Source organism: Budorcas taxicolor, chromosome 8, assembly GCF_023091745.1.
Source record: "Budorcas taxicolor isolate Tak-1 chromosome 8, Takin1.1, whole genome shotgun sequence".
Lineage (NCBI taxonomy): Eukaryota > Metazoa > Chordata > Mammalia > Artiodactyla > Bovidae > Budorcas > Budorcas taxicolor.
Window position 1 is genome coordinate 104083400 of NC_068917.1, and position 13731 is coordinate 104097130.

Consider the following 13731-nt stretch of genomic DNA (forward strand, 5'->3'; position numbering starts at 1 on the left):
TGTGGAAGACCTGGGTCCGATCCCTGGCTTGGGAACATCCTCTGGAGAAGGGAAAAACTACCCATTCCAGTATTCTGGGCTGGAATTCCACACGTAATTCCTTGTGGTGGAATTCTGACCTGGTAAATTTCATGAATTTACCGTCCATCAGGTCGCAAAGAGTCAGACACAACTAAGCGACTTTCATTTTAAAAGGAAAGGGAGGGGGAGGAATAAATCTGAAATTTTGGATTAATAGATACACACTAGTATCTTTGAAATAGATAAACAAGGACCTACTGTGTAGCACAGGGAACTATAGTCAGTATCTTGTCATAACCTATAATGGAAAAGAATCTGAAATGAATAATATGTATAACTGAATCACTTTGCTGTACACCTGAAGCATTATAAATCAGCTACACTTCAATTAAAACAAAATAAAAAACTTTTTAATGTATGTTGAGAATACATGCAGTCATGTGAGATTCTAATTAGGCAAATATCCTGTAAATACTAAAGCCCTAGAATTGTAAACTTTGTTTCTACCTACCAACATACATCCTAGATATATTTGTTACATTCAAAATAAGTAGAAATTCCTTTTCAGATAAAGAACACTAACTAGAGATTACTAGGATGTGATGTTTCTCACAAGATCTGTCCCCGTTTTCTCTTTTGTCAGGGGCAATTTTTTAAGGAAAATCTAACCATATTATCATTGGAAAGGTTATTTTCAGAGTCTGTTATGTTTCAAAGTTTATTGTGGTGAACTGGGAATCTAGCAAGAAGCAGGTGAATTCATTTGTACCTAAGTCCATCTTGAGAATAGGTTCAGTAGTTTGGAAAGTGATGAGATAAAATACGCTTTGAAACATAAGAATTCCCAAATTGTACAAGAAGTATCTAAACCATCAATATGTATTAAAGTTCCACACTTGAACCAGAGCTATCTATTTATACTCACAGTAAGAACCTGAATAAGCTTATTATTCTCACCTATTAAAAACAGAGCTCTCCAAGGAACTTTCTCATATTAAGCACTGCTATCTGTACAACAACAAAAAAAGCATTAGTACCTCAAAGAAGGGCCTCAGAACACATGTAAATTCTAGAAATTTCAGAAAATGACTATCAAGGGACCTTGATTTTTAATTCTCTAAGTAAACAATGCACAATAGTCAGAAATGTTTAGTGGCATGTTAATGAAAGTCAGCCCACATAATTTTAATTGGGTACTGGAAATTATTCCTTACGTTGCCAAGAAAAACAGATGGAGAGTATCATTTCAAAGAAAGACGTAATGAAACTTCCCTTGAAGAAAGTGCTGAAGGAAAATACTACACTTGATAATAGAATAAACTTAAAGAATACATACATGTGCCATTTAAATGGAAAAAGCACGAAAGAAAACAAGAGGAAAACCAGCAATCACCATTCCTAACACATGTCAATATGATGTCTAGAGAGGTCACCCGGTTGACACTGCCTGTTACAAGGAGAGAATGTTCTGGTCATCTGCCTCATCTGAGGAGTATCCATCCAAGGGGGAGAAAACCAAAGACTAAAAGATAAGTAACGCATGTACGCAGATTGTGAGAATCTGCTCACCGTGAACCAAGTAACTTACCAGTTGCTTCATTAAAATAAAACTCCAGAGGCAAGAAGATTCTCATGACTCATGAGTAAGGGGAATTTTCTCATTCCAGTAAATAAATTTCTGACACATATCCACAGATGTTGCATAGCCATAATTAAGACTCAGAATTAGTTCAGTCTGAGGGGCTATGAAGTGAAAGTGTTAGTCACTCAGTCATGTCCAACTCTGTGACCCCATGGACTGTAGCCTGCTGGGCTCCTCTGTCCATGGTATTCTTCAGGCAAGAATACTGAAGTGGGTTGTTATTCCCTTCTCCACGGGATCTTCCCAATGCAGGGATCAAACCCAGATCTCCCACACTGAGTGACTAATCTATTATTCAGTTCAGTTCAGTTCAGTCTCTCACTCATGTCCGACTCTTTGCGACCCCATGAACTGCAGCATGCCAGGCCTCCCTGTCCATCACCAATTCCCGGAGTCCACCCAAACCCATGTCCATTGAGTCGATGGTGCCATCCAACCATCTCATCCTCTGTTGTCCCCTTCTCCTCCTCAATCTTTCACAGCATCAGGGTCTTTTCAAATGAGTCAGCTCTGCACATCAGGTGGCCAAAGTATTGGAGTTTCAGCTTCAACATCAGCCCTTCCAATGAACACCTAAGACTGATCTCCTTTAGGAGGGACTGGTTGGATTTCCTTGCGGTCCAAGGGACTCTCAAGAGTCTTCTCCAACACCACAGTTCAAAAGCATCAATTCTCTGGTGCTCAGCTTTCTTTATAGTCCAACTCTTACATCCATACATGACCACTGGAAAAACCATAGCCTTGACTAGACAGACCTTTGTTGACAAAGTAATGTCTCTGCTTTTTAATATGTGTCTAGGTTGGTCATAACCTTCCTTCCAAGGAGTAAGCATCTTTTAATTTCATGGCTGCAATCACCAGCTGCAGTGATTTTGGAGCCCAGAAAAATAAAGTCAGCTACTGTTTCCACTGTTTCCCCATCTATCATTAATCATTCAAAATAAATAAATATTCAAAAGAAATCTTTGTGTAGCACTTCAGAACAGGTGGAATAATAAATGCTACGACCTCATTAAAGTCCCCAGCCACCCTCTCGTGACAACTCATCCCTCTTTCCTATACCATTTCATGTTGTTTTCCTTGTCCACTATCAGCAATGTCTATGTCTCTGTTTCTCCATTACAGCCTTGATCTGAAAGCATCACTTTCGGAAATGAAGTCACTCGTCGTGTCCGACTCTTTGTAACCCCATAGACTGTGGCCTACCAGGTTCCACCGTCCATGGGACTTTCCAGGCAAGAATATTGGAGTGGGTTGCCTTTTCCTTCTCCAGGAGATCTTCCTGACCCAGGTATTGAACCCAGGTCTCCCACATTGTAGGCAAATGCTTTATTGTCTGATCCACCAGGGAAGTCACTTCTGGAAGTGACAGCCAAGATCAATTTGTGGTTGATTCATTAATGAACAGTTGAAAACCCTTTCACGCTCTAGTACATAGTATTTTGAGTACTGGCTCTAACTTGATTTTGCTTTTAACTGTCTTTATAGCCTTGAGTGAGTTATGATAGCAGCATCAAAGTGGTTCCCAGTTCTCAGAGGACTTTCAGCACTGAATCTGATGAAGATCAGATTCATGAAGATGCAGTCCTATGAGGTAAGGAAGGTAAGTATTATTAGTCCCATTTTAGAATGGAGATGATGGTGCTCAGCATTAAATAAGTTCATTGAAGCTACACCAATTGGTGGCAGAAGCTTCTGAGTCCTAATTCAGTGTTTTCACCATTCCATGGTGCTAGTCCATGACAGACTGGTAAGATGAAGGGGGACTCCCGTTAGGCATGCTTAGGGGACATGGATGATCAGACCTGGGTTTTCATCTGATTCACTGCCCTCAGCGGCCTGTTTTCTGGAGTAATACCTGAAAGAGATCTGCTGGTAGATTTTTGATAAGCGGTGAAAAAAGGGATGAAGGGCTTCAGGCAAAGGGTGAGAATGAGAAAAAGAAAAGACATGCAGGACTTAGTAAAAGGGGTGAAATTTTAGGGACAAAAGATGTTTAAAGAGGACTTTTAAGAAGTTTTGTTCTAAGGCACACACTGAAACCCTTTCTCTCATAGCTACAAGAAAACAACAGTAAAAATCAACTTGTTTTTTAATGTTTTTAGTTAACACTTGTATTTTTATTTTGATTTTTAAACGTATGAATTTCTCGAATGGGTCCCAACATTTGGGCTCGAATAGAAGGAAGGACACTTTTATAAATCATCAGTCCCATGAAGCCAAAATTAGAGAAAACAGTAAGTTCCCCCCTTCCCTCTCTCTCTCTCACACACTGACACAGAATGTAATCTCATTACTTTGGCCTGACAATATGTAATCCTCCATTTACCTTTTAACTGAAGGAAATAACAAACTGTGAGCCTGTTAACATCCTGGAGAAGTTGTTTGCCACAGCCGGAGACAGATAAAACAGGAGGGTGTGAAATGCCCCTCCATCTGACCCCACCTGAATGCTGGCCCTGCAGGGTGCCAGGACTGGAGGCATCATCTGAATGCTGACAATCCATCTGAGCGCGAGAAAGCACAGTGCCCTGGAAAATAAGCTGGCATCAGGTCAAGGGAAGCACTCGAGTTCCCTGATCTGAAAAGAAACCCTGTCAACCCCAAACTGTCTCCTCAAAAGCAATATTGACCAGTCTGGGAGATCTGAAACTGTGAGGGCTGCAAACTGGATCAAGGAGTCTACAACCCGATTTGACAAACGCCTTTTTTTCAGCAGATAGATAACCTAAAATCAACTAAGGTGGGGAAAAAATGACACTTGTGACTTGAAAACTTTGTAAACTACTGATATAAGATGAAACACAGCAAAATCCAGTTTAATTTCAGATCAATTTAAAGGGACATTTTTGCATTTCTTAATTTTAACCTATCTCCAAAATCCATTCATAAAATATTCATTGCACAAAGGAAAACAATAGTATTTAGCTAATTTGTTTGGCAGATGAGTGTATTTCACTCCTTCACCTGGGAAAATCTTTTTTTTTTAATCATATTCAAAGGAGTAAGTTCCGTAAGATAATAAGAATAAAACAGAATATCCCAAGCTTCTTACTAGACAGGGTAGAATGTTATTTAGAAAGAATTCAAATTCAGCACAATGTTGTTATAGTGAAAACCAAGAGATTAGTTTCTATGGACCCGCACAGGAAGTGGAAACTTATCCTTTCTGAGTTCCCTCTATAATATACAGCAAGTCCTTCAAGTATACTATTTAATTTTATCACTACAATCTTAAGAGCTAGGTGTCACTAGTCTCATTTTAAGAAAAAATAAGTAAAGTTCTAAAGCTTAAGTAAAATATCCAAATATCCACTCAACTACTGGGGTGACCAAAAAGTTCATTCAGGTTTTTCTGTAAGATGTGATGGAGAAACCCAAACGAACTTTTTCACCAACCCAGTATTAAGTGATGGAGTGTGATTTATACTTAGACTTCTCTAATTATTCATCTCCTGTGCTTTTTCATTGGACCACAATGCCTACTATACCACCTTTCCACTCTCCCATTACAAGTCATTAGCAAGATGAGCTGTGTGTTCCACAAGGTACAAATATGTACATAGTCTATGTCTTATGTTTGGCTCATATTCTTCGGCATAAGAAAACACTCAGTAGGTGTAGGGAGGAAGATGTGGATTTGCACTTCATCTGCATAATACATTAGGATTTCAAATTACCTTAAGCTATTAAGAAAGCTTCATTCTTATGATTCCCTGGAAGAGGGCATAGCAACACACTGCAGTCTTGTTGCCTGGAGAATCCCATGGACAGAGGAGCCTGGCAGGTACAGTCCATAGGGTCACAAAGAGTCGGATGTGACTGAAGTGAGTTAGCATGCACACACACACAAGGAAACCCAAATGAATGGCTCTCCTCTTTTCCTACTTGAATTCTGAACCCACTGAGAGAGCCAAAAAAACAATAGATGAGGGCCAAGACATTTCCTGTATTTCTATACAGGCGAGATGGAAGGACAAGGCTCTCCAGCTATTAGCCAGATGGGTGGGCTCACTAACATAGTGTGTATGCCCAGAATTAGGTAGGACTTGTCTACCCACCACAGGCCAACTGGACAAACTCAGACTTTTCTATTTTGGGGCTGGTACCTGTGGAGTATACAAAACAGAGGAGCTGAACGCTATGTGGACTTCCTTCAGGCAGTTTGCTCTTAAAAAAAAGGAGGGCATGGGGGCTGGGCTGAGCATGCCCAGTTCCTTTCTCAAAATCTAAATCAAGTAATTTACTCCTCTCATGGCTATGTGAGTTGGGTCTAACGGAAGAATCTAAGAGGAGTATTTAGGGGAAAAAAAATCTTCCTTAAAAAAACTGGTAATAGGGAGGATGCATCACCTCCCCAAGCAGTTTCAATGGCCTAGTGCCATCTGATGATAAGGAGGCCGAGCAGCATAGATGCTTAGGTGCAAAATCTGCACCAACACATCTCTTACCCAGAATCACAATCAAGCATCCAGATGCAGGGATGAGCAGGGGAATGGGATCAGGAGACCAGAGCAAGGGAGTCTGAATGGATCTGCAAAATAGGAGATGGCCAGAAGCCAATACCTGGAGCCAATACCTGGAATAGGAAAATCAGAAAATGTGAACAGGGCTAAAGGTACTTCATAAACCTCCAGGCCTATGCTTTCTGAAGATGTAATATCACATTTGTCTGTGCATTAAATCAGTGGTTCCAAGCTACATCTTTTCAAAGAGTACTGGTCTCTCTGTATCAGAATCACCAGAATACTTATTAAAAGTGCAAACTCCTAAGCCTTGCCACATAGCTACAGTTTCAGTAGTGTGTTCTAGGTGATGCCATATCAGGAAAGGCCACTAAAAACCATCACAACCTGCGATGAGGGTTTGCTGAAGGTGAAAATCACTCCAGCTGAACAGGTCCCTCTGGACCCCCTGGGCCAGTTTTAGAGACAGTGGCAGCATTCTTACCTACAAGAAATGCAGCTTCTTGAGATGGGAAATCCTCACTCTCCTCCTAATGCTGCAACCTGAGAGCCGGAGCGCCGGCTGGCCTCAGAGCTTTCCCAGTACTCATTCAGTAGAGAAGTCAGATATCGCAAAGAGGGAAGCCCACGCCTCCAGGCATTTAGCTGATACCCTCCCAAGTCAAGTGTTTCAGGCTGGAAGTATTGGAATATATCAACACACCAGCCAGGGTTCTCTTCTAAGAGGACCTTCCTCAAAGTTCCACCTTTGTCAAAGGCAACCCTGAGTCATGGTAAATCCCACTCCTTCAGTAGCGCAATCATTTTCTGCCACTTGGCCTCAATTTATCTTAGAGTTCATAACTCTTTACAGATAAAACAGTGTTCACATATATATATGGGAACACTATACATATATACACACATATATATAACTTCTGTTAAATTTGGAGAAAGAAATGGCAACCCACTCCAGTATTCTTGCCTAGAGAATTCCGTGGACAGAAGAGCCTGCTGGGCTGCTGTCCATAGGGTCGCACAGAGTCGGACACGACTGAAGTGACTGAGCATGCATGCGTGTATATGCTAAATTATTCATACCTTTTTAAAAAATCAATCTTTTGCATAGAAAGAGAAGGCTTTTAAATGAAAACGTTTTTACACCTTGATAGGTATAAAATAGATAAAATATGATATGATTAGGAAGAAGAAAACAAAGAAAGGAGAAGAGAATCAATATGTGCTTTTTACTCCCACAATAAAACTGACCCCTGTGAAAGTCAGTGTCAAGTGCCAAACAGGAAATGATCAAGCTACCAAGACTACACTCCCATCTGCATTTTCAACCGTGTTTCTAAACCCTACAGTTCATTCTAGGTCCTCCTCAAATTTTAGCCTTGTATTTTAAACCACTCAATTGTCATCCTATAATAAGCACACTGCTATAAAACTTCTTCTCTTGGTGGTCTAGATGTTAAGTTTAGCCTTCCACCCTGAGATTTCAATCCCACTGATGCCCACTGAGGTCCCTACCATGGACATTCTCAAGTCATCTGCCCATCTCAGTCAATCAGTGCCTGTGTATGCCCTTAACAGAAATTATCAGCATCCTATCCTGGTGTATTCAGTACAGGAAGAGCTGTATTTTAGACACTGTCACAAAGGAATGAGTGGAAGCAAAAGAAGCTAACATTTTATCAACCCCTAAACTAACCCACTTGTGATCTGAGTTCATATGTAAGTTATAGCTCATTTTAGTTAAGCCCATCTTCATGGTAACTGGTTAATTTTTTGCTAAAGTGATTTATATCCATTTCCTCTTATAAGATCATCTGCCCCTCCCATAAGTCCTTTTAGGCAATTTTAATCCCCATTGTTTTCTCTTGGGACCTATTTCCTTCAGCTTTCATACTTTCTGGTATACTGAAATAGTAAGTAAAGCTTCCAAAAGTGACTAACTTAAGATGTTACACAAGAAAAGAGCAGTTTTCAGAACTGTCTTAAACAGCTCATTCCTTCCTTCAAATGATATATACCACAGAAACTTGATATACAAAATGGGTAAAAGTGGAGTGGCTCTGTTTTCAGAGATGAGAGAATCAAGATAGATGGGCTTGTGCTTACTCTTGACCCTTGGGCTGCCCAGAAGAACCTTTCCAGAAATCTAGAAATCTATGGACCACATTTCGAAAATACTTGTGCTAAAGGAATCTGAATTCTTTACATATGTTAAATATGTTGATGATTTCTACTCTGATTTGGAGACCACGCCATGCATGCATAGACCAAATATTAAAATCAAATGAACAACAAATAAATTGACATAGAATCAATGAAAATAATATTGCAGCAAATAAAGAAGCCAACTACAAGGTGTGAAAACTCAAGAGAAAAAGTAGACTCTTAAAAATAATCAAACAATTTCTAGAAAAATGAGAGGAAAATCCTGGCAACTAGTTGCATGATGTTCCCAAAGATACAAGAAGACATGACTTTTATAAAATAGCAAGCCTTAATGAAGAATTCAGTTAAACGACAAAAGAGATGCAAGCCTTAATGAAGAATACAGTTAAATGACAAAAGCGATTCCAAAGAAACTAGAAAAAAGCACAAGTCCATTATAGCATAACAAAGTTAAAATCTCCATTGCAGGAAGTAAACAGCAGATATGACTCTGAATAAAACTACAACAATAATACTGAAGACAAACATGGCAAGATTTCCTGCACAGAAATGTGATGAAAATAAAAATTATAACTATGACAATGAAAAAAATAATTTTTAAAAATAGGGAACAAGAGAGACCATACAGGGAGAAACCAATAAGGAAATGTGGCCTTAAAAGACACGTTAGATCAGATGGACTTAACAGATACACTGTCGGTCCTCTATGTCTGCAGTGCTGCGTCTGTGGATTCAAACATTTAATGTTCCTTCATGTATGCAGATGTTGCATCTGCGGATGCCCAGTGCCTGGATATGGAGGGCTAATGTACTATGCCATTTTATGTAAGAGGCTTGAGCGTGGGGGATTTTGGTTCCCAGAGGGGTCCTGGAACCGATGCCCTTCAGATATGGAGTGCTGACTTTAAATAATTAAAAACTAGGAATAAATATTCAACCTGCAAGTAATAATGTTTTGAAGAAAGAAAGCAGAAATATTAGAACCCCCAAATAAATAATAAATAAGAAAGAAGGAAGATGAAGAAAATATTTCAGAATTTTAAAAAAAAATGAGTCCTGAGTCTATAAATAACCACAGTATCCTGTTCTATGAAAAATTATTGAAATAGAAACCATTTCTAGACACAAAAGGACAAATTATTTTAATTATATAGATAAAGAAAAGTACTATAAGATATAAAAGGTAACCTGAAAAAGAAACGATTCAAGCTTGCCTCAGTCTTCAATACGTGTATAAAACCAGAAGAAAATGGAGGTGTGTCTGCAATATTTTCAGGGGAAAAAAACATCCTGAACCAAAATCCTAAACTTAACTGACTTTTCTTTCACAAACAAAAGCCAACAGAAAGAATTTCTCATGCAAGGCTTCAGCAAGATTGTTACAAATATACCCTTCATAGAAATAAACTGCAGTACATTGTACAACTGAAGAAGTTGAAAGAGGACTAAAGAAATCAAAAGTCCATAAAGTGCAGCAAGATATTTTTTGACCCACTTCTTAGAGTAATGAAAATAAAAACAAAAATAAACAAATGGGGCCTATTTAAACTTAAAAACTTTTGCACAGCAAAAGAAACCATGAACAAGACAAAAAGTCCTCAGAATGGGAGAAAATATTTGCAACAAAGCAACTGACAAGAGATTAATCTCCAAAATATACAAACAGCTCATGCAGCTCAATATTAAAAAACCAAACAACCGCATTAAAAAATAGGCAGAACACCTAAACAGACATTTCTCCAAAGAAGACATACAGATGGCTAACAAACACATGAAAAGATGCTCAACATCACTCATTCATTATTAGAGAAATGCAAATCAAACCTGCAGTGAGGTATCATCTCACACTGATCAGAATGGTCATCACCAAAAAAAAAAAAAAAGAAAATCTACAAACAATAAGTGCTGGAGAGAGTGTGGAGAAAAGGGAACCCTTTTATATTCCCTGTAGGTGGAAATGTAAACTGATACAGCCACTATGAGAACAGTATGGAGGTTCTTAAAAAAGCTAAACATAGAACTACCACATGACCCAGCAATCCCACTCCCGGGCATATATCCAGAGAAAACCATAATTCAAAAATACACATGAACCCAGTGTTCACTGTAGCACTAGTTACAATAGCCAGGACAGGGAAGCAACCTAAATGTCCATCAACAGAAAGTGAAAGTGAAAGAAAGTGAAGTTGCTCAGTCTTGTCCGACTCTTTGCAACCCCATGGGCTGTAGCCTACCAGGCTTCTCAGTCCATAAGATTTTCCAGGCAAGAGTACTGGAGTGGGTTGTCATTTCCTTCTCCAGGGGATCTTCCCGACCCAGGGATGGAACCTGGGTCTCCCGCATTGTAGACAGACGCTTTTGCCCTCTGAGCCACCAGGGAAGCCCCCATCAACAGAGGGATGGATAAAGAAGATGTGGTAAAGATATAGAATGGACTATTACTCAGCCATAAAAAGGAATAAAACTGTGCCATTTGCAGAAACGTGAATGAACCTAGAGACTGTCACGCAGAGTGAAGTAAGTCAGAAAGAGAAAAACAAATATAATATATTAATGCATTTATGTGGACTCTAGAAAAATGGTATAGATGAACTGATTTGCCAAGCAGAAATAAAGACAGACACAGAGAACAAACGTGTGGAAACCAAAGGGGTAAGAAAGGTGGGAATGCATGAGGAAGATTAGGATTGACATATATACCCTACTATGTATAAAATAGATAACTAATGAGAACCGACTATATAGCACAGGGAACTCTACTTAACGCTCTGTTGTGACCTAAATAGGAAGGAAATCCAAAAAGAGACGCGATGCACAGAGCTGACTCACTTTGCTGTACAGCAAAAACTAACAGCATTATAAAGCAACTATACACCCTTTTTAAAAAAGGAGTAAAAAGTCAAAATATAAAGGCAGTGATGTCAGTATAAAAACCAATTCAACATGGAAAATGAGTAGGAAACTTACTGCAAATGTAATTTTTTAATTTAACTCAAAGGAAAAAAGCTTATAAGGAAACATTCATTGGTTAAAATACAACACTAACTATTTAGAAATAACTCTATGAGAATAAATCACAGAAAGGACAGAGGATGCAAACGTTAGGTAAATTCCACGCCACAAATTAATAAGAGTTAAAAATTACTTCTTGAGCCTTATTTTTATTTTTATAAAATCATAAGACTGTCATTAGTAGTATTTTTGATGAGCTAAAATTCATGACTGACCTTCCTGGTAAAAATGACTAAAAATATTGGATAAAATATAACTTTTTACAATTTATTTTTAAATAGTCAATAAACTGTTCTTGCGTGGAGGAGGAGGTGTGGGAGCTCTCTGGAGTGTCTTCAATAAGGACACACATCCTGTTCATGAGGATGGTCACCTCATGGGCTAATTACCTCCAGAGGGCCCCACTTCCCAATAAGATTGCACTGGGAACTAGGTTTTAACATACGAATTTCGGGAGTGACACATTTAGTCTCTATTTCTTGTTATTTAATCATATTTTAAACACTTCTTTTCGTTTAAAGATTCTAATACAATATACTTTTCTATATTCTGTGTCTCATAATCCCCAATATCTGTACTCTTTGCAGAGTCTGATTTTGCTCTCTGCTATTAATGAAGACTTTCTCTGGTAGTATCTTCTTTCCTTATATACTTTGTGATTTTGACTATTCACTGTCTATATTCTTTGGGATTCTCTTTTATTTTGAAAATTCTTTGAGACTTGTGTTGAGGATTGGGTCATTTCAAAAGGATTTATATTTGCTTCTTATAGGAGTCTACTGCTACTGCTAAGTCACTTCAGTCGTGTCTGACTCTGTGCGACCCCATAGACGGCAGCCCACCAGGCTCCCCCGTCCCTGGGATTCTCCAGGCAAGAACACTGGGGTGGGTTGCCATCTCCTTCTCCAATACATGAAAGTGAAAAGTGAAAGTGAAGTCGCTCAATCGTGTCTGACCCTCAGCGACCCCATGGACTGCAGCCTTCCAGGCTCCTCCGTCCATGGGATTTTCCAGGCAAGAATACTGGAGTGGCTGCCATTCCCTTCTTCAGGGGATCCTCCTAACCCGGGGCTTGAATTCAGGTCTCCTGCACTGCAGGCAGATTCTTAACCGTCTAGTTCAGTTCAGTTCAGTCACTCAGTCGTGTCCGACTCTTTGCGACCCCGTGAATTGCAGCACACCAGGCCTCCCTGTCCATCACCAACTCCCGGAGTTCACTCAGATTCACATCCATAGACTCGGTGATGCCATCCAGCCATCTCATCCTCTGTCGTCCCCTTCTCCTCCTGCCCCCAATCCCTCCCAGCATCAGGGTCTTTTCCAATGAGTCAACTCTTCGCATCAGGTGGCCAAAGTACTGGAGTTTCAGCTTTAGCATCAGTCCTTCCAAAGAACACCCAGGGCTGATCTCCTTTAGGATGGACTGGTTGGATCTCCTTGCCATCCAAGGGACTCTCAGGAGTCTTCTCCAACACCACAGTTCAAAAGCACCAATTCTTCGGCACTCAGCTTTCTTCACAGTCCAACTCTCACATCCATACACCATCTAAGCCACTGTTAATTCAATACACACCTTACAGAGACAAAAATAAGGAAAACATAAAATGTAGGTGAAAATGTAAGATAAAGTAAAAGTCTAGCATAGGTCTAATTGGCATTTCAGAAAAAGCGGTAAAACAGAATGGGGGCCAGGTGATATCTGAGAGATAACAACTAGTAATTTCCCAGACTGACAGAAGAAACCAAATACATAGTTTCGGAAAACCTCGTGAATCCCAAGCAGGATAACTAACAAGAAACCCATACCTAGATTCATCATGATGATACACCAGAAGAGTAAAAACCAGATTTTTCACACTACAGTCAGAGAAAACACAAATTAGAGCGAAAGGAGTGATCATGTTGACTAACATGGTCCTATCACCAAAAATGGAAACCAGAAACAGTGAAATAATATCCTCAAGAGAAGAAAAAATAACTCAATTTAGCCTAGTACATGTGAAAACAAAACTCCTGCAAGAGCAAATGCAAAATAAAGACATTTTTAGACAAAAAAAAAAATTAAGAATTTGCCACAGTGCTTCTCAGTCTAAGATCACGTGTAGTATCTGTTCTCATCAGCTTAATATCTAATTGTCCACACTCACGGCACATAATAGTTTAAAAAATAATCACCCAATAATAAAATTGTCATGGTTAACTTTTTTAATAAATAAATATGAAAAAAAGAATTTGCCACCAATAGGCCATTGTTAAAGAAACTTCTAAAACAGAGTTGTCCAATAGAAAGGCAATATGAGGGACACAAATTTAAATCCCCTAATAGCCACAATTTCAAAAGCTAAATAAATAAATAAATAAAAGGATAATCCATCTGAATAGTGATCTATTTAAGCCAATATATCAAGATTGTATCATTTCAACATG

The 13731-nt window shown here is 39.1% G+C and overlaps 1 pseudogene; it reads left to right on the forward strand.

Moving 5' to 3' along the window:
* The first annotated feature begins 13380 nt into the window (after positions 1-13380).
* LOC128052918 (uncharacterized) lies at positions 13381-13484 on the forward strand (annotated as a pseudogene).
* Positions 13485-13731: the final 247 nt, after the last annotated feature.